This window comes from Eumetopias jubatus, unplaced genomic scaffold (genome assembly GCF_037043125.1).
Source record: "Eumetopias jubatus isolate StellerSeaLion01/CBP00866 unplaced genomic scaffold, mEumJub1_p1.0 scaffold_14, whole genome shotgun sequence".
Lineage (NCBI taxonomy): Eukaryota > Metazoa > Chordata > Mammalia > Carnivora > Otariidae > Eumetopias > Eumetopias jubatus.
The window spans coordinates 98023084-98044954 of record NW_028274820.1 but is presented as its reverse complement, the minus strand read 5'-3'; positions in this window follow the sequence as shown (position 1 = coordinate 98044954).

Below are 21871 nucleotides of genomic sequence, written 5' to 3'. Positions count from 1 at the left end.
TATTTTTCTCGTTTAGTGCTCTGAAGATACCATGCCAGTCCTTTCTGGCCTGCCAGGTCCCTGTGGATAGCTCTGTTGCCAATCTAATATTTCTTCCATTGCAGGTTACATATCTCTTCCCCGAGCTGCTTTCAGGATTTTCTCTTTGTCTCTGAGACTCATAAGTTTTACTATTAAATGTCAGGGTGTTGACCTATTATTATTGATTTTGAGAGGGGTTCTCTGTGCCTCCTGGATTTTGATGCCTGTTTCCTTCCTCACATTAAGGAAGTTCTCTGCTATTATTTGCTCAAATATATCTTCTGACCCTCTCCCTCTTTCTTCTTCTTCTGGGATCCCTATTATTCTAATGTTGTTTCATCTTATCGTATCGCTTATCTCTCGAATTCTGTGTCGTGATCCTGTAGTTGTCTCTCTCTCTTTTTCTCAGCCTCTTTATTTTCCATCATTTGGTCTTCTATATCGCTGATTCTCTCTTCTGCCTCATTTATCCTAGCAGTTAGTGCCCCCATTTTTGATTGCACCTCATTAATAGCCTTTTTGATTTTGACTTGGTTAGATTTTAGTTCTTTTATTTCTCCAGAAAGGGGTTCTCTAATAACTTCCACGCTTTTTTCAAGCCCAGCTAGTATCTTTAAAGTCATGATTCTGAACTCTTAAGTCCGACATCGTACTAATGTCTGTATTGAGTAGGTCCCTGGCTGATGGTACTACCTCTTGTTCATTTTGCTGAGGTGATTTTTTTCGTCTTGTCATTTTGTCCAGAGGAGAATAGATGAATGAGAGAACAAAATGCTAACAGGTTAACAACGTCCCCAGCAAATATACTCTATACAAGTCAGAAAAGACCTGAAACCAGGGGAAAAGAAAGGGAAAGAAAGAGAAAGAAAAAGATAAAAACAAAAACAGAACAATACAAAAAAACAGAATATGATCAAATATGATCAGGCTAGTGCATAGATCAGTGCCACACACTAGATTTTGGGCATATTTTGGTCTGTTAGAAAAAAGTGCCTCCTAAAATTTTAAAGGAAGAAAGACATATATATGTACAAAATAAGGGTTGATACAATGAAGAGATGGAAGATGACTGTAAAGATGAAAATTATAAAACAGTTTATAAAAGGAATTGATAAGGTAAGAAGTGTTTGAAAAAAGAAAGAAGAAGATTTAAAAAAAAAGAAAAAAAAAGGGAGAGAATGTGATCAGGCAGGAGATTAGAACAAAGCCATACACTAGTGATTTAGGGTATATTTTGATCTGTTAGAAGAAACTGTATCTTAAAATTTTAAAGAGAGAACAACTTATATATATATATATGCCAAAAATAAGGGTAACTACTATGAAGGGATAAAATATGACTCTAAAAATGAAAAATAAAAAAAAATTTTTTTTAAAGGGGATTGATAAGATGTTGGTTGAAAAAGGGAAAAAGAAAAATAAAAAAAATTAAAAAAATTAACTTTGAAAAACTACTGAATCGTTGTAAAAACAGCCATGAATTCTATGTGCAGTATTCCCCTAGCGCTGGAGTTCTCCCGTTCTCCTTGATTGGTAAACTTGGTCTTGGCTTGCTGGCTGTTTGTGCTGATCTTCTGGGGGAGGGACCTGTTGCTGTGGTTCCCAAATAAATGTCTTTGCCAGAGGCAGAATTGCCCCGCCCTTTTCCTCCGGGCTAAGGAAGCTGCTCAGGTTTGCTCTCAGGACCTTTTGTTCCCTGCAAGCTCTCGGTACAGCTTTGGAGGACCAGGGTGAAAATGGTGGCCTCCCAATCTCCGCCCAGAGGAGCTGAGACCTCAGGGCCCCGCTCCTCAGTGCGCCCCCAGAGAAAAGCAGTCACTCCCGTCTCCCTGGTCTCCGGCCACACTCCATGCTCACCCGGCCTGTGACCGATCGTTTCTATGTCTGGCACCCGACCCCGTGTGGAGTCTCCAAACCCAGCAGATACCTGCAGTGCGCTCCCGTGCCACTCCTCCTGGGGGAGGAAGGGGAGTCTCCCCAGCTCTGCCGCTTGTTGGGTCCCTGCTGGAGGAGCAGTGGCCCGACTGGGCCGCAGATCACAGTTTATGGCAACCCCGAGCTGAGAGCCCGCGCCTCGGCTCCGTCTCTGCAGCCGGCTTCCCCGCTCTGATACCTGGGAGCTCTGCTGCACTCAGACACCCCTGGTCTTTCTGTGACCCCGAGGGTCCTGAGACCACACTGTCCCGCGAGGGTTCCACCCCCCACTTAGCCACTGGAACGACGTCCCTCAGCGGAGCCGGCTTCTAAAAGTTCCGATTTTGTGCTCCGTGGCTCTAGCACTTGCCAGAAGTGGCAGAGGCCCCGTACCCCGCCATCTGTCCTCCTGAATATCGCCTCGGATTCACTTTTCCGCACGTCCTACCGTCCAGTAAGTTGTCGCTTCTCTGTTCAGAGAGTTATTGCTAGTCTTCTTCGATCGCCTGTTGAGTTCATAGGTGTTCAGAATGGTTTGATCCCTATTCAGCTGAATTCCTGCGACCAGACGAAATCCAGGTCTCCTACTCCTCCACCATCTTGCTCCGCCCCTCCGGTGTGTTGTATTTTTAAAACTATCTTAGAGCCATTTCAAAGAACACAAACTAAGAGCCATAGAAAAACTGAATATTATATTTTATATTTGGATTCATCATTGTGGGGAGGAAAAAAGACTGTTATCTCCCCAGGTCTTATATACAACAGGTCAGTTAATTTCTCATAGGATATGCAACCTTGTTTGCAGCATCTCATTGTTAATCCACATCAAATTCATTGAGGACTATGACCTTAGTGCTTTTTTCCCCACATTCATGACTCCAAACCTATAATTTTCTGGCTTTCACTTTTTTATTTCTTTTCCTTCAGGTTCCATCTTTCCCTAGTGAATTGCTTTCCATGTATCTTGATTAAACCTCACTCAATTGATTTCTGTCCTTTCTTTAACTTCTCAGAAACCTGCTTTATATTCTGTTTTCTGTGATATTAGCTATCCCTCCTGGCACTGGGCAACATTTAGGGAAGCTCTAAAATCCAACAACATTGAGTAACCTCTCTTTCAAATTTTGGATACTATATTTAATTCTAATAGGATGAGAAAACATGTGTGTGCATATTTTACGTGAGGATGGTATTATTCCAATAATTAGCTCTTGCTTTGCTATAGAAAATTATAACATCTAGGAGTAATCTACTAAAAAGCCAAAGTTAAATATATGCCTTCCTTTGGAATGGGACAAAATAAAGAGAAAAGTTCATATCCTAATATCAAGGTATATTTACTATTTGAGCATTATGATAATAATGTATAATTATTTTTATTTTTGTCTGTATCAAATATTATACACTCATTTATTCATTTAATTTTCATGGGAGTCCTAAGAATGCACACTTCAGTAATTTATTCAGTGTGATGCAACAAGGTGGGATTTGAACCCACATATTTCTGACTCTTCCTACTCTGATAGAATGCCCCACTTTTAACTTATTCATGAAACTTAATAACTATTTTTTGAGAGTCTCCTATTTTCCACCCACACTGCTGGATGCTGGCAATATGGTGATAAACAGATAAATTTTCAGCTCTCAAAGATCTTGTCTGTGAAAGACAAGTCTCTCTCTTAGGTTCGTCCATATACTTACTGCACAGAAAATGAAAACCACCAAACACAAGTTCCTTCAGCAGACCTCCCTGCACCTCAAAATGTATTGATACCTGCCCATCCTGACTTTGCTCCGTTTCACTTCAGACGGAGAAATGTCCATCCTCTGCTCTTGGATCTACTGCCAGTGGCCAAAGCCATGGTTTTGATCCCATGCACTTCCAACACTTCTGGAAATTATTTTCCCTTAGTTATCACAGGCCTCTCTCTCATCTTCAGGATCTCCCTCTCAACCAATTGTACCCTTTGGTCAACATTCTCCAAAAAAATTTTTTTTAATATTTTTTGTCTCGTATCTTAAGCAACTGCTTTCACTCTTGTCCTCAGCAATAGCTTTAACAGCTTTTGGACTTGTTTTGACACTTGCACGCATGATCCCATTACAATTGCACCCAAAACCATAAGATACCTAGGAATAAATCTAACCAAAGAGTCAAAGGATCTGTACTCAGAAAACTATAAAATACTCATGAAAGAAATTGAGGAAGACACAAAGAAATGGAGAAACGTTCCATGCTCATGGATTGGGAGAACCAACATTGTGAAGATATCAATGCTAACTAGAGCAATCTACACATTCAATGCAATCCCCATCAAAATACCATCCACTTTTTTCAAAGAAATGGAAAAAACAATCCTAAAATTTGTATGGAACCAGAAAAGACCCCAAATAGCCAGAGGAATGTTGAAAAAGAAAAGCAAAGCTGGCGGCATTACAATTCCGGACTTCCAGCTCTATTACAAAGCTGTCATCATCAAGACAGTATGGTACTGGCACAAAAACAGACACATAGATCAATGGAACAGAATCGAGAGCCCAGAAATGGACCCTCAACTCTATGGTCAACTCATCTTCAACAAAGCAGGAAAGAATGTCCAATGGAAAAAAGACAGTCTCTTCAATAAATGGTGTTGGGAAAGTTAGACAGCCACATGCAGAAGAATGAAACTGGACCATTTCCTTACACCACACACAAAAATAGACTCAAAATGGTTCAAGGACCTCAATGTGAGATAGGAGTCCATCAAAATCCTAAAGGAGAACACAGGCAGCAACCTCTTTGACCTCAGCCGCAGCAACTTCTTCCTAGAAACATCGCCAAAGGCAAGGGAAGCCAGGGCAAAAATGAACTATTGGGACTTCATCAAGATAAAAAGCTTTTGCACAGCCAAAGAAACAGTGAACCAAACCAAAAGACAACCGACAGAATGGGAGAAGATATTTGCAAATGACATATCAGATAAAGGGCTAGTATCCAAAATCTATAAAGACCTTCTTAAACTCAACACCCAAAGAACAAATGATCTAATCAAGAAATGAACAGAAAACATGAACATTTTTCCAAAGAAGACATCCAAATGGCCGACAGACACATGAAAAAGTGCTCAACATCACTTGGCATCAGGGAAATCCAAATCAAAACCTCAATGAGATACCACCTCACACCAGTCAGAATGGCTAAAATTAACAAGTCAGGAAATGACAGATGTTGGTGGGGGTGCGGAGAAAGGGGAACCTTCCTACACTGTTGGTGGGAATGCAAACTGGCGCAGCCACTCTGGAAAACAGTATGGAGGTTCTTCAAAAAGTTGAAAATAGAGCTACCATACGACCCAGCAATTGCACTACTGGGTATTTACCCCAAAGATACAAATGTATGGATCTGAAGGGGTACGTGCACCCTGATATTTATAACAGCAATGTCCACAATAGCCAAATTGTGGAAAGAGCCAAGATGTCCATCGACAGATGAATGGATAAAGAAGAAGTGGTATATATACACAATGGAATATTATGCAGCCATCAAAAGGAATGAATTGTTGCCATTTGCAATAACGTTAATAGAACTGGAGAGTGTTATGCTGAATGAAATAAGTCAATCAGAGAAAGACATGTATCATATGATGTCACTGATATGAGGAATTCTTAATCTCAGGAAACAAACTGAGGGTTGCTGGAGTTGAGTGGTGGGAGCAATGGGGTGGCTGGGTTGTAGACATTGGGGCTGATATGTACTATGGTGAGCACTGTGAATTTTGCAAGACTGTTGCATCACACATCTGTACCTCTGAAACAAATAAGTTATATGTTAAAAAAAAAGAAGATAGCAGGAGGGGAAGAATGAAGGGGGGCAATCGGAGGGGGAGATGAACCATGATAGACGATGGACTCTGAAAAACAGAGGGTTCTAGAGGGGAGGGGGTGGAGGAATGGGTTAGCCTGGTGATAGGTATTAAAGAGGGGACATACTGCATGGAGCACTGGGTGTTATATGCAAGTAATGAATCATGGAACACTACATCAAAAACTAATGATGTAATGTATGGTGATTAACATAACAATACTAATAATAAAAAAGAATAGAAATGTCTGTGTTGAATATCATGCAGCTCTAGAAAAAAAAGAAACAAACACTACAGGAGTGCAAAGATGTGGTTGGGCGTTGGTGAGAACGGGGGACGACTTTGGATCTTCTTTCTTTCAAGCCCTGTTCTCTTGAATATTTAAACTTATTTGGGTGTCCTATCACTTTCCCCTGCTCATCCTCAGTACAGAAGTTTTCGGTCTAAGGAAAGGATGGCATGTAGGGCGCCTGGGTGGCTCAATTGGTTAGCGTCTGCCTTTGGCTCATGTCATGATCCTGGAGTCCCCAGGATCCAGCCCAGTGTTGGGCTCCCTGCTCAATGGGGAGTCTGCTTCTCTCTCCCCCTCCCCCCACCTGTGCGTGTGCTCTCTCGCTCTCTCTCTGTCACTCTTGTTCATTCTCTCAAATAAATAAATAAAATCTTTTTTAAAAAAGGAAAGGAGGGTGATTAAAGGGAAAGGGAAAGGAAATATTCTCTCTGTTAAATGACATATTCGTTTAAATCATTTTCATATTATATGGAGACTCGTGTTGGCTCTCTTAAACTGGTTTGACCATAACAACTCTGCTAGGACTTCTAACACTATGTTGAATAGCAGTGGTGATAGTGGACATCACTGCCATGTTCCTGACCTTAGGGGGAAAGCTGTCAGTTTTTCCCATTGGGAATGATATTTGCTGTGGGTTTTTCATAGATGGCTTTTATGATATTGAGGTATGTACCCTCTATCCCTGTACTCTGAAGAATTTTGATCAAGGAAGGATGCTGTACTTTGTCAAATGCTTTTTCTGCATCTCTTGAGAGGATCCTATGGTTCTTGTTCTCTCTTTTATTAATATATTGTATCGCATTGATTGATTTGCAGATGTTGAACCAACCTTGCAGCCCAGGAATAAATCCCACTTGGTCGTGGTGAATAACCCTTTTAATGTACTGTTGGATCCTATTGGCTAGTATTTTGGTGTGAATTTTTGCATCCATGTTCATCAAGGATATTGGTCTATAATTCTCCTTTTTGATGGGGTCTTTGTCTGGTTTTGGGATCAAGGTGGCCTCATAAAATGAGTTTGGAAGTTTTCCTTCCATTTCTATTTTTTTGGAACCAGTTTCAGAAGGATAGGTATTAATTCTTCTTGAAATGTTTGGTAGAATTCCCCTGGGAAGCCATCGAGCCCTGGGCTTTTGTTAGGAGATTTTTGATGACTGCTTCAATTTCCTTAGTGGTTATAGGTTATAGGTTATAGGTCTGTTCATGTTTTCTATTTCTTCCTGGTTCAGTTTTGGTAGTTGATACATCTCTAGGAATGCACCCATTTCTTCCAGGTTATCTAATTTGCTGGCATAGAGTTGCTCATAATATGTTCTTAAAATTGTTTGTATTTCTTTGGTCTTGGTTGTGATCTCTCCTCTCTCATTCATGATTTTGTTGATTTGGGTCATTTCTCTTTTCTTTTTGATCAGTCTGGCCAGGGGTTTATCAGTCTTGTTAATTCTTTCAAAGAACCGGCTCCTAGTTTCGTTGATCTATTCTATTTTGGGGGGGGGGGTTCTATTTCATTGATTTCTGCTCTGATCTTTTATTTTTTCTCCTCTCCTGCTGGGTTTAGGCTTTATTTGCTGTTTTTTCTCTAGCTCCTTTAGGTGTAGGGTTAGGTTGTGTATTTGAGACCTTTCTTGTTTCTTGAGAAAGGCTTGTATTGCTATGTACTTTCCTCTTAGGACTGCCTTTGCTGCATCCCAAAGATTTTGAACAGTTGTGTTTTCATTTTCATTGGTTTCCATGAATTTCTTTAATTCTTCTTTAATTTCCTGGTTGAGCCATTCATTCTTTAGTAGAATGCTCTTTAGCCTCCATGTATTTGAGTTCTTTCCAACTTTCCTCTTGTGATTGAGTTCTAGTTTCAAAACACTGTGGTCTAAAAATATGCTGGGAATGTTCCCAAGCTTTTGGTACCGGTTGAGACCTGATTTGTGACCTAGGATGTGGTCTATTCTGGAGAATGTTCCATGGGCACTAGAGAAGAATGTGTATTCTCTTGTTTTGGGATGGAATGTTCTGAATATGTCTGTGAAGTCCATTTGGTCCAGTGTGTCATTTAAGGTCTTTATTTCCTTGTTGATCTTTTGCTTAGATGATCTGTCCATTTCAGTGAGGGGGGCGTTAAAGTCCCCCACTATTATTGTATTGTTGTTGATGTGTTTCTTCGCTTTTCTTATTAATTGCCTTATATAATTGGCTGCTCCCATGTTAAGGGCATAGGTATTTACAATTGTTACATCTTCTTGTTGGATAGACCCTTTAAGTATGATGTAGTGTCTTTCCTCATCTCTTATTACAGTCCTTGATTTAAAATCTAATTTGTCTGATATAAGATTTGCCACCCCAGGTTTCTTTTGGTGTCCACTGGCATGGTAAATGGTTTCCCACCCCTTCACTTTCAATCTGGGGGTGTCTTTGGATCTAAAACAAGTCTCTTGCAGACAGCATATCGATGGGTCTTGTTTTTTTTATCCAATCTAATACCCTGTGTCTTTTGATTGGGACATTTAGCCCATTTACATTCAGGGTAACTATTGAAAGGTAGGAATTTAGTGCCACTGTATTGCCTGTAAGGTGACTGTGACTGTATATTGTCTGTGTTCCTTTTTGGTCTATGTTACTTTTAGGATCTCTCTTTGCTTAGAGGACCCCTTTCAATATTTCTTGGAGGGCTGCTTTTGTGTTTGCCAATTCCTTTAGTTTTTGTTTGTCCTGGAAGCTTTTTATCTCTCCTTCTATTTTCAATGACAGCCTAGCTAGATATAGTATTCTTGGCTGCATATTTTTCTCATTTAGTGCTCTGAAGATATCATGCCAGTCCTTTCTGGCCTGCCAGGTTTCCGTGGATAGGTCTGTTGCCAATGTAATGTTTCTACCAATATAGGTTACATATTTCTTCTCCCGAGCTGCTTTCAGGATTTTCTCTTTGTCTCTGAGACTCGTACGTTTTACTATTAGGTGTCGGGGTGTTCACCTATTTTTATTGATTTTGAGGGGGGTTCTCTGTGCCTCCTGGATTTTGATGCCTGCTTCCTTCCCCAAATTAGGGAAGTTCTCTGCTATAATTTGCTCCAATATACCTTCTGCCCCTCTCTCTCTTTCTTCTTCTTCTGGGGTCCCAATTATTCTAATGTTGTTTCATCTTATGGTATCACTTATCTCTCGAATTCTGCTCTCATGATCCAGTAGTTGTTTATTTCTCTTTTTCTCAGCTTCTTTATTTTCCATCATTTGGTCTTCTATATCACTAATTCTCTCTTCTGCCTCATTTATCCTGCAGTTAGAGCCTCCATTTTTGATTGCACCTCATTAATAATCTTTTTGATTTCAACTTGGTTAGATTTTAGTTCTTTATTTCTCCAGAAAGGGTTTCTGTAGTAACTTACATGCTTTTTTTAAGCCCAGCTAGTATCTTTAAAATCATCATTCTGAACTGTAGTTCTGACATCATACTAATGTCCATTTTGAGTAGTTTCCTGGCAGTCGGTATTGCCTCTTCTTCTTTTTGTTGAGGTGATTTTTTCCGTCTTGTCATTTTGTCCAGAGGAGAATAGATGAGTGAGAGAACAAAATGCTAACAGGTTAACAACGTCCCCAGAAAATATACACTAAACAAATCAGAAAGGACCTGAAACTGGGGGGAAAGAAAGGGAAAGAAAGAAAAAAGAAAAAGATAAAGATTAAAAAACAAAACAAAAAAAAACAGAATATGATCAAATATGATCAGGCTGATGCATAGATCAGTGCCACACACTAGATTTGGGGCGTATTTTGGTCTGTTAGAAGAAAGTGCCTCCCAAATTTTTAAAGAAAGAAAAACTTATATATGTACAAAAATAAGGGTTGATACGATGAAGGGATGGAATATGACCCGAAAGATGAAAATTATAAAAGATTTTATAAAAGGAATTGATAAGTTGGTTGAAAAAAGAAAGAAGAGTATTTTTTTAAAAAAGGGAAGAGAATGTGATCAGGCAGGAGACTAGATAAAAGCCATACACTAGAGATTTAGGGTATATTTTGATCTGTTAGAAGAAACTGTATCTCAAAATTTTTAAAGAGAGAACAAGGGTAACTACTATGAAGGGATAGAATATGACTCTAAAAATGAAAAATTAAAAAAAAATTTTTTAAAGGGATGGATAAGATGGTTGAAAAAGGGAAAAAGAAAAATTAAAAAAAAGTTAAATAAAAAATTAACTTTGAAAGACTAAAGAATCATGGGGGAAAAAGCCATGGATTCTATGTGCAGTATTCCCCTAGCGCTGGAGTTCTGCCATTCTCATTGATCTGTAAACTTGGTCTTGGCTTGCTGGCTGTTCTTGCTGATCTGGGTGAGGGGCCTGTTGCCGTGGTTCCCAAATGTCTTTGCCGGAGGGGGAATTGCCCCACCCTTGCCGGTCCGGGCTAACTAATCTGCTCGGGTTTGCTCTCGGGAGCTTTTGTTCCCTGCAAACTTTCAGTACAGCTTTGGAGGACAAGAGTGAAAGGGGTGCCTCCCAATGTCTGCCCTAGCAGAGCCGAGAACTCAGGGCCCTGCTCCTCAGTGAGCCCCAGAGGAAAGCAGTCAGTCACTCCCATCTCCCCGGTCTCTGGCCGCACTGCATGCTCACCCAGCCTGTGACCGAGCGTTTCTATCTCTGGCACCCGACCCCGTGTGGAGTCTCCAAACCCAGCAGATCCCTGCGGTGCGCTCCCGCGCCACTCCCCCTGGGTGAGGAAGGGGAGTCTCCCCAGATCTGCTGCTTGTTGGGTCCCTGCTGGAGGAGCAGTGGCCCGACTGGGCCACGGATCACGGTTTATGGCCACCCTGAGCTGAGAGCCCGCGCCTCGGCTCCGTCTCTGCAGCCGCTTCCCCGCTCCGATACCTGGGAGCTCTGCTGCACTCAGGCACCCCCGGTCTTCCTGTGACCCTGAGGGTCCTGAGACCACACTGTCCCGCGAGGGTTCCATCCCCTGCTTAGCCACTGGAGTGATGCCCCTCAGTGGAGCAGACTTCTGAAAGTTCCAATTTTGTGCTCCGCGGCTCTAGCACTTGCCAGAAGCGGCCTAGAGAGGCCCTCCTCCCCCGCCATCTATCCTCCCGAATATCACCTCGGATTCACTTCGCAGGTCCTACCTTCCAGAAAGTGGTCGCTTTTCTGTTCAGAGAGTTGTTCCTCTTCTTTTCTTCGATCTCCTGTTGAGTTCGTAGGTGTTCAGAATGGTTTGATCCCTATCCAGCTGAATTCCTGGGACCAGATGAAATCCAGGTCTCCTACTCCTCCGCCATCTTGCTCCGCCCCCCTGCACTCCTGTAGTGTTAAGGATTGTTAGAGAAAAATAGCAGCATGGCCAGAGACAGCCCCCAGGGCTTCCCCTGATCTAGTATAGAGTAGAAAAGTGAACACCTTTTCCTGAATCCTAGGGAAGATCAAGGAATTATCAGACATTGAGCTGTACCTGAGAACGTCCTGAACTCTGCATGACGTAGCTACAACCTATATGGACTGAGGAGCTGGAAGAGAGCCAGCCTGAACAGGTAAGAACTGGTTTTCACACTCATCACTCTTCCAAGATTTGTGGACAACCTCAGGAATGGGGATGCCCCAAATTGAGGACATCTTCAATTAACTGAGGTCAAATTTCTCCTAAACAGAAGAATGAGTGCAAAGATAAAGTAACTTTGATTTATAGCAAATGGAAGATACATTTCTTGTAAAACTGAATTTCTGATCTAGTATTTATGCTGGTACTCCAGCACTTACTTAAAGTAGGGGATGACTCTAACAATACAGCAAATTATAAGGTCCCTCTCTTAAAAGGAGTCTATGCAAGGAGAACAGACTTTAGACCCAGCCAGGGTGAATCCCGTGTGTTCCTCCTAGGGCTACGTGTTTATATTTACTGCGGCTCACTTTCATTTATAAAACGGGAATGGAGTTTTAGAATTAAATGAGGGGTAGAAGTTAAAATCCTGGATACATGTTATGAGCTCGGGAAATATAATTTCCTTTATTTCTACAAAAGTTTTTTTTTTTTCTTAGAGACCATATTTATGTAAAAAAAGAATCATGCCAAGGTATAATGACTCAATCCTCTAATTGCTTACAAACCATGACTGTGGATTTCTGTCACTGTGACTCTTCGGGAAGAAGGTGAAATTCTGCTGAATGTGTAGTGACAACCCTTCTCCTCCCACCAAATTTCACAATGCTGCCAATTTCACCTGTTCCCAAATGTCTTACATGTTTGAATCAGAGTTTAACCTGAATCATTCTGGTTGCAGTGGCCACACGGAGCTAATCTGTTAACTCAGGGTATTATTCTGATCACAATGTAATAGAGGGAAGCTTTATATTTTTGCTCAGAGTGGTAAGATTTTGTGCAACTGAATTTGAATCGTAAAGAGTCCATTTCAAGCACACCCTCTTTAAGCACTGGTCTCTGCAGACGTTAAGAAGTAAAATGAGGTCTCTAATTTACAGCGAGTGTTATGATGCACAAGGTAACCATAGCTTTCAGGGAAGGAAAGTGAGGACTTGACACAGCAATTTAGAATTTTTATAGTTAGTATCATTTTCTTGTTAGTGGGTCCACTGGCAATCATAATATCAGGCCATAAAAGTTGGTGTTAGCTTTACTTTTCTATTCCCAAATTTTCACCTTATTTTTTTCTTGTTCAAACAATCATTGACAATGATAGCTGAAGCAGGTTGTAGAGATCAGGTGACCAGGGACAGCAGCATGGCCATTTCTAGGCAGCAGTCCATGGACAGGTGTATTTAATTTTCTCCCCACAAAATGTTTCCTCCTCCTTTTCTTCTTTTTCCTTCTTTTCTTGTTACTCTTCATTTCTATTTTTCTCTTTTTTTGAATCAAGGTATGACTTAGATCCAGGAAAGTGCCCAAAGCTTAAGAAAATTTTGAGTTTGTATATAGCTATGTAAACCACATCCCAGTCAAGATACTGAACATAAGCACAGTTTCCTTATAGCCCTCTTAAATAACCAAAACCATCCAAAATAATCACTATTCTGATATCTATCCCCACAGACTAGTTTTGTTTGCTTAATTTTAAATCTTGTGTAGACGGAATATGCCATCTTTTGTGTATGAACATAGCTGCTATGAATAGTCTTGTACATGTTTGTTGGCAGACATATGCACCCATTTGTGTGTGTTTATCCAGCAATTAAATCGCTAGGTCACAAGTTATAAATACTTTATAAATATGCCTACATCTGCCAGTTTTCCAAAATGATTGAATTGCTTTATGTACTCAGCAGCAATGTATGAGTTCTGTTTGCTCCAAATCCTCACCAATACATAGTAAAATGTTTTCAGTGAATTTTAATTTGAATATATATCTAAGGTCTGTGGGACTCTTCCTCAGTCCATATACCTGCCCCTTGTCGTCTACCTAGCCATTTCATATCCAGAATTTCAGTTCATGGCTCTTGAAGGCTTTTGAGTTAGCCAACTAACTACTCATCTCATCCAACTTCTCATTGATCAGATTAAGAAAACTGGTCCCCGAAAGTCTAACTAGCCAACCCAGCATCACATAACTAGTAACAAATTTTGAAATAGATCTCAGACTGGACTTCTAGCCCAAACCTCTTTCCACTGCATGGCACTGCCAACCACTGATACTCAGTTCCCCTTTTAACTCTTCTCCCCACTTGCTAAATCCCCCTTCAGATAACTTTATGAAAGACAAGGCACCCTTAGATGATGGGCCTCACTTGGTGCCATATTGTTGGCCTATATCACAACACTTTCTATTGCTTCTTTTCTTGACTAATAAATGGAAAGCATAATTTCAATTCTATGTTGCAGAGAAGGAAGCCTGCAGTAGATTTAAAAAAAAAAAAAGATTGGAATGGGAATCAGCTGACCACCTGCTAGTTTTTACAGTCTTATTGGAGGAGGGAGGAGCCTACTAATAATGGGAATTGGTCATTCTCATTCTGCCTCCAGGGCTATATTACCACATTCACAAAATCTTCATGGAAAAGTGTAGTGGTTTACTGGCAAGTATTTCTTTCTAGTCTCCACCTAATTCATATGGTATAATCATTTGCCTAAAAGCAGGAAGGGATATCAACAAAGTTATGTGAATAAATATGGTATGATTTGAATTAGGCAAAGACTATTAAGGTTGAAATGTACCCAGAGATATGGTGACAATGTCTATTGTTTTCCTCAGTTTCTTTATATGTGAAATGAGGAGCTGGCTGAATTATTTTTAAGATTGCCTCCAGCTTGGTAGTTCTATGAATGGATTAACCATAAACATAATTTATATGATGGAAGGAAAACATAAAGCAAACCCAGAGTTTATTTATGAGGATCTAGTTTGAGAAACAGACTTAATTATGTAAACTGGAGACAACTATCATCGGATAAGCTGGCATTTCCATTAATTGGTCATTGACATGAACTTGTCTTATTATTATGTCATCATCTATCATTCTCCTTCTCCTGCCTCACCTGCCTTCCAACTGTATTTGATTAAACAAATTTATGTCTAGTATTTGACAAAGAAATACTTTCTTTTCTTATAGAGTTACACTGTATCAAAGTGATATATTCCTTACTGGTTTATTTGAGAAATACAGGATCAATTATTATGCTATACAAGAGCAAAAATCTGAAAGCAATAAATCTATCTCAAATGAACAATACAAAATTATATTTATAGAATCCGAAATGAAATTAACATTAGTCATCTTTTTTACCCAATGATCTGAGGCATACTTCTTTTTCCAAAATGATCTGAAGCAATAGAGTGAAAACTCAGGAAGAACTTTTGGGATTTCTCATGCCTAAAGAAAAAAAAAAAAAATAAGACCTGTAAAAAAGCTAGATTAAAAATACCAGGGAATGTTTTGATTTGTTTTGACAATTTGGGAACTCCAATGATAAGACATTCAGTACCTTACTTAGGAATCACCTTTTCCCCTTGTCATACGAGGATTCATGTTTTCTTTAATTAGAAATTGATTAGAAGCCTAATAAAGCTTGATGAGTAGTAGCACTAAAAATCCTTTTGCAAAAAGCTGAACTCTATCTACTCACACAATTTCTTTCCTTGTGCTCCCTCCATGTCCCAAGTCCATGTCTGAAAAGAGGATGGAGAGAAATTCAACTTATTCAACTTACTTTTCTTTGTACAGTTTCTCACTAAGTTTTTAATTACAAGGAACAGTTCTAATGAGTCGGTCAGAGTAACTGAAAGAGTGTACAGAGTGAGATGAATAAATTTAAGGATTGACTTGAGAAAGTTTCTAAAGATTTGCAGAAATGGAGGCACACAGGCTTAGTTGAGAGAAATACTTTAGTTTACACCAAAAGGAGCTGTGGTTAGTGATTCACTAAGACCAAAATCTTCAACCCTCCCCTTAGGGACAAATACATGCTTAAAGAGGCAGAAATGTAGATTGTGTACATCAAGAAAATAGTTTGAAAATCTGTCAGCAAACCCTGTTGAGTAGAGTTCAGAGTCTAACCGCTCCACATGATGGTGTAAGTGATGGTACGGGGTCACATTTTTCTCGTAGTCAGTCTCGGGATTTATCAGGGGTGTATTTTGAGGGAGATACAGAGAGAGCTAGAGGTAAAACTTTGGTGGTAATGAGCAACCAGAGTAACTGTCGCAGATTCTGGGAGACTAAGGAGACATGACAAGTGAATGTGGTGTGGGCTTGTGCATTGGATTTTAGAACAAAGAAAGGACTTTAGGGGAAAAGCTGGTGAGATCCAAATAAAATCTATAGTTCACATCATAGTATCGTGCCAACACAAATTTCTTGGTGCTGATAATTGTATGGCGGCTATGTTGTCTTAACATTGGATGGAGTTGGGTGAAAAGTAGAGAGAAGCTCTTTGTCCTATTTTTGCAGCTTTTATGGGAGTCTAAAATTTATTTCAAAATGGTTAAAAGATTATTTTACTCAATTATATCTGCTGTCTTCTCACTAAATATTGGACTGAAATGAATTAAACTCCAAGAATCAAAGACCAAGGAGGGAATGATATGAGGAGAAAAAATAAGATGACTGTATATCCCCAGGACTGAAGCCACTTGGGAAAGGACCCCAAGGGGTGATGTCAGGCAGTGTCAGGGTTGGGGGCCCAGCTTCAGCCTAAATTATATCCCACCAAGGAGCTTCTGACTTCTCTGGACGTGTTTAGTGGGCTGTGGAGCTGTGTCCTCCAGAAGAAAATTTACATTAGGGACTGAGGAGAGTCTGGAAAAGAACTTATTCAAAGGCAGCATTTCTCAAGCTTCGGTTACTTTGCATATCATTTGCACAATTCTTGCTAACTCTTACACCCCCTGAATTATTGTTTGCTCAGTCATTTTTATAACATTGACTTTGAAATGACTCACTTTTTTAACTTGCTGTTATCTCTGTGCTACTTAACATCATCTTGGGGCACCTCAGTGGTACAGTTGGTTGAGCATCCAACTCCTGGTTTCAGCTCAGGTCGTGACGTCAGGGTTGTGAGATCAAGCCCCAACTCGGGCTCCACGCTCAACCTGGTGTCTGCTTGAGATTCTCTCTCCTCCCTCTGCCCCTCCTGCTCATTCTCTCTCTCTCTGTCTGTCTCTCTCTCTCAAAATAAATCAATAAATCTTTAAATCATCTTGCATGTCACTGGTGGCTCACAGAGAGACAGTAACAGAGAGAAAGCTGAGTCTTAGAGGTTGTGAAGGAAGGCTACAGGTAAAGCAGAAGCTAAGGGGACTCTTTTCCATATAACACATCACACACACACACACACACACACACACATACACACACACATCACACACACACACATACACACACACACATACACACACATCACACACACACACACATACACACACACATCACACACACATCACACACACACACACATACACACACACACATCACACACACACATACACACACACACACACATCACACACACACATACACACACACACACACACATCACACACACACATACACACACACACATACACACACATCACACACACACACACACACATACACACACACACATACACACACACACATCACACACACACATACACACACACATACACACACACATACACACACATACACACACACATCACACACACACACACACACACATACACACACACATACACACACACATCACACACACACACATACACACACACATACACACACATCACACACACACACACACATACACACACACACATACACACACACACACATCACACACACACATACACACACACACATACACACACACACATACACACACATCACACACACACACACATACACACACATCACACACACATCACACACACACACATACACACACACATCACACACACACATACACACACATACACACACACACATACACACACACACACATCACACACACACACACACACACACACACCACTGTCTCTGCTCAAGCAGAGGGAAACATGGACAAGGAGCCAGGCATTCTTGCAGCTTTAGCACGGGAGATGCCAGGCTTTGCAACATTGAGGGATCCAGCAAACCTAAGTTAGCTCTGGAACCTGCAGCATGTGGATGGTCAGGAGTCGGGGTGATAGGATCCTGGTGTGGCCGAGACAGCAGAGGAGGGAGGTGTGGTGATGGCTCTCAGCCGGCGGAGGAAGGCAGAACCCGAGGTGGGAGCCTTTGGCACCACATCTGGAAGCACTCAGTGGCCCAGCGTGTAGGTGGAAAGCTTCTTGTAATTGTCACCAGAGTCCCACAGCTGTAAGACCCTCTCAGGCAGTGGTGTGTGCTGGAAACCACACTGGATAAGGCTGGCAAAAGAATGAAGCAAACAACTGTGTCACAAAGTGGCAGAACGAATGTGTATCATGAGTATATGTGCGACACATCCAAGAACTCAGAAATAACTGGGGCCGACTTGTGTGACCTCAAATGCTTGGAGGTGCTATACTAGAACTTGGGGTGGAAGGCAGTGAGAACTAACCTCATGATTAGTAGTTATAATTAGTAGTTATGGGAGTGTAAACTGATAAAGTCATTCTACAAACATCTTGGCAATACTGAGTGAAATAAAGGGTGGGTGCATCTTATGATCCCTTCATATGAGAAAAATTCCTACATGGTCTTATAAGAGGAAATGTTCATTACAGCTTGGTTTGTAATAGCATGAATTTGAAAGCAAACTAGGTATTCATTATTAGCTTATTGGATGAGTTTAATAGCAGCATACCATGGAACACTGAGCAGCAATCAGAACAGGGAATTATATGTGTGTAACAGCACGTGGTTTGATCTTAAAAACAGAGTTGAGAGAACATACAAATAAATAGAATAGTGTAATAGCTAACACTTATGTAACACTTATTATGTGTCAGGCACTGTTCTAGGCCCTGTACGCTTAGGAACGCACTTGTTCCTCGCAAAAACCTTATGAGATAGGTACTGTCATTGCCCCCAGACTCCATGTGAGTAAATTAAGATCAAATAGTTAATAAGTGGTAAAGAAAATATTCAGACCCAGGCCACCTACCTCGAAAATCTATGCTTAACTATAGGCACCATGCTATACATTCACCAGTACATGATCCTGATACCCTCTATCAATAAAAAACAAGAAGCAACTTTGAGCTAGGTGCACGGTTACAATTTTAAAAAACATATGCATCCCCAAATTGGAGTACAAATGTACAAAGATAGATACATTTCGAGGAACATGTAACAAGAAAGAGTAGAATGAATGCATATGCCTCTTTGGGGTAGAGCAGGTGAGGGTGAGTGAAGAATAGGAGAGAAAGGGGAAAACAAACAAAATGAATGAAATAATGTAAAATAAACTCCATAAAATAGGAGTAAGGCTTAGAACTGAAGAGGTAGGCAGGGGAGTTTTACGAGAAGGTAAGGGGGCTAGTGCTGGGAGTGTCTGCTCAGCATTATCCAGGCTGAGAGAGAAACAAGCAAAGCCTGAAACTAATGGTCTACCACATAAATCAAGATGCACTCAGTAACAGAAGGAAGCATTGCTCTGGGATAAAGACTCTTTTCTTTGGTCCAGACTTACTATATAATATTCATTAAATTACTGGTCCCTTTATCCACCCAAGCAGAATATTTTTTGAGTTGAGATATAATGGACATATAACAATATGTTAGTTTTAGATGTACAACATAATAATTTGATATATGTATATGTTACAAATTGACTGCCATAATAAATTCAGTTAACATCCATCACCATACTGTTAAGATCCTAGCAACTTCCAAATGGACACTAGAGTATTGTTAACTGTAGTCACCATGCTGTACATTACATCCTCAGGACTTACTTATAACCAGAAGTTTGGATGTTTTGACCACCTTCATTCACCCTTTGTCCCACCCCATGTCCCCATCTTCCTCTTCTGGTAACCACAAATCTGTTCTCTGTATCTATGAGTTTGGGGGTTTCTTAGTTTCTGGTTATTTTTCTTTTTTTCTTTTGTAGTTCCACATACAAGTGAGATCATAGAGTATTTGGCTTTCTCTGTCTGACTTGTTTCACTTGGCTTAATGCCCTCAAGGTCCATCCTGTTGTTGCAAATGGCAGGATTTTCTTCCTTTTTATAGCTGAATAATATTTCATTGTATATATATATATATATATATATATATATATATATATACCACACCTCCATTATCCATTCATCTGTTGAGGGTCACTTAGGTTGTTTCCATGTCTTGACTATTGTGAATAATGCTGCAATGAACATGGGGGTGCAGATATTTTTTCAAAATAGTGATTTCACTTCCTTTGGATAAACACCCAGAAATGCAATTGTTGTATCAGAGGTCAGATCTATTTTTAATTTTTGAAGTAGCCTCTATACAATTTTCCATAGTGGCTGCACCAATTTACATTCCCTACCAACAGCGCACGAGGGTTCCCTTTTCTCCACGTCCTCATCAACACTTGTTACTTCTTGTCTTTTGATAAAAGTCATTCTAACAGACGTGAGATGATATCTAACTGTGGTTTTGATTTGTATTTCCCTGATAATGAGTGATGTTGAGCATCTTTTCATGTACTTGTTGACCATCTGTATGTCTTCTTTGGGAAAATGTCTATGCAGTTACTCTGCTCAGTTTTAATCAAATTGTTTTTTATTTTTTCTTTTGAGTTATGTGCATTCTTTATGTATTTTGGATATTAATTCCTTATCAGATATATGATTTGCAAATATTTTCTCCCATTCAGTATATTGCCTTTCAGTTTTGTTGACAGTTTTGCTTGCTGTACAAAAGCTTTTTAGTTTGATGGAGTTTCACTTGTTTATTTTTGCTTTTGTTGCCTTTGCTTTTGGTGTCAAATCCAAAAACTCCATGCCAAGATCCATGTCAGGGAGTTTTCCCCCTTTGTTTTCTTCTAGGGGTTTTATAGTTTCAGTCTAATGTAAAGCAGAATAGTTTGACCCCAAAATTTCATCCTCTTATGCCTCAGATTCTATACCTTTAACCTATTAATTCTCTTTGTTCTTTGTGTCAAGAATTAAATAATAGCTAGTAATAGTATATCTAATTCATAATGAATCTTTCTGATAGCAATAATTGCTACAGAATAAAACCGATGACTAAAGTTGTATACTTAATATTTATTAATAACTACAAAGTGTTGGAAATACCAAACATTTCTTTCAAAAAATAGATCTCAAAATTTGGCTCAAGAAAATTGGGTAATTTTTGTACACAGGAAATAGTAGACACCAAAGAAAATGGCAGTAGTAGAAATTTTAATCTCTGGTATTGGACTAATGGATAGATTTAATCTTTGTTGTAAAATTTCTGCAGAAAATTGTTTTCAACCTAGTTTCATTAAAATAAAAATAGAATAGAAAAAATTTTAATGGCTTTTACCCCTGCTATATAAAAAGTGATTAAGTAATTTAATTATAGTTAGCTCCAGGAAATTCTTTCTTACTGAAAATTCACCCAAGATGGTAAAATATACATTTAACATATCTGTAGTAACAGGAAACCAATCCTTCTTAGGGTCACAACCAGGGAGAACATTAGGTTCTCACAAACTTCAAAGCAACCCCAGACACCACGGTTATTTGGACGCAGGGTAGGGCAGACAAACACATCCAATTATAGGTAAAGGTACTGGAAAATTCGATTAAAAGTTTAGATTTCGGAGCAAATACTGTTGGCTAGGGAGAGCAGGAAATGTTTTCTGATCTGAGCCTTAAATGATGAATAAGATTTTAATGGGTGCAGAGCATGAGTCGGAGGAATAGGAACCATCTGAGAAAATTAATGAAATAAGGAAAATATAAGACATGATCAGAAAGTCAAAGGGTAACCTATTTGGTTTGACTGTAGGTTTTATGTAGGGATAGGAGAAGATACAGTGGAAAAAGTAGGCTTGTGCCAGACTTTGAAGAATCTTGAAAACCAATCTACATTGTAAGGATGCTATTAGAAAAATCACTGAATGACCTAAAATTTTTGTTTGTTTGATAAGCAAACATTGATTTTTCAAAAAAGGAAACCTTCAAAATCCAGGATGCTTTAGGAAAAAATATTAGAAATTATGCACTAAAAGATAGGCTCCAATGTTGTAATTTTGCACTTTCTCAAGTCCTAGTAAAATATCACACTAGACAAAAAGAGAATCCTCATAAGGTCCTTGTTTGGAGAATTGTCTTTCCCCCAGCAAGTGGAATAAATTTACTGCTCAGAATCCATCCCAACTTCTTGACTCAGCTCCAACCCAGCAGCAACTCTCCCTTCAGTCCAACCTTCCAAGGACTTGGGACTTC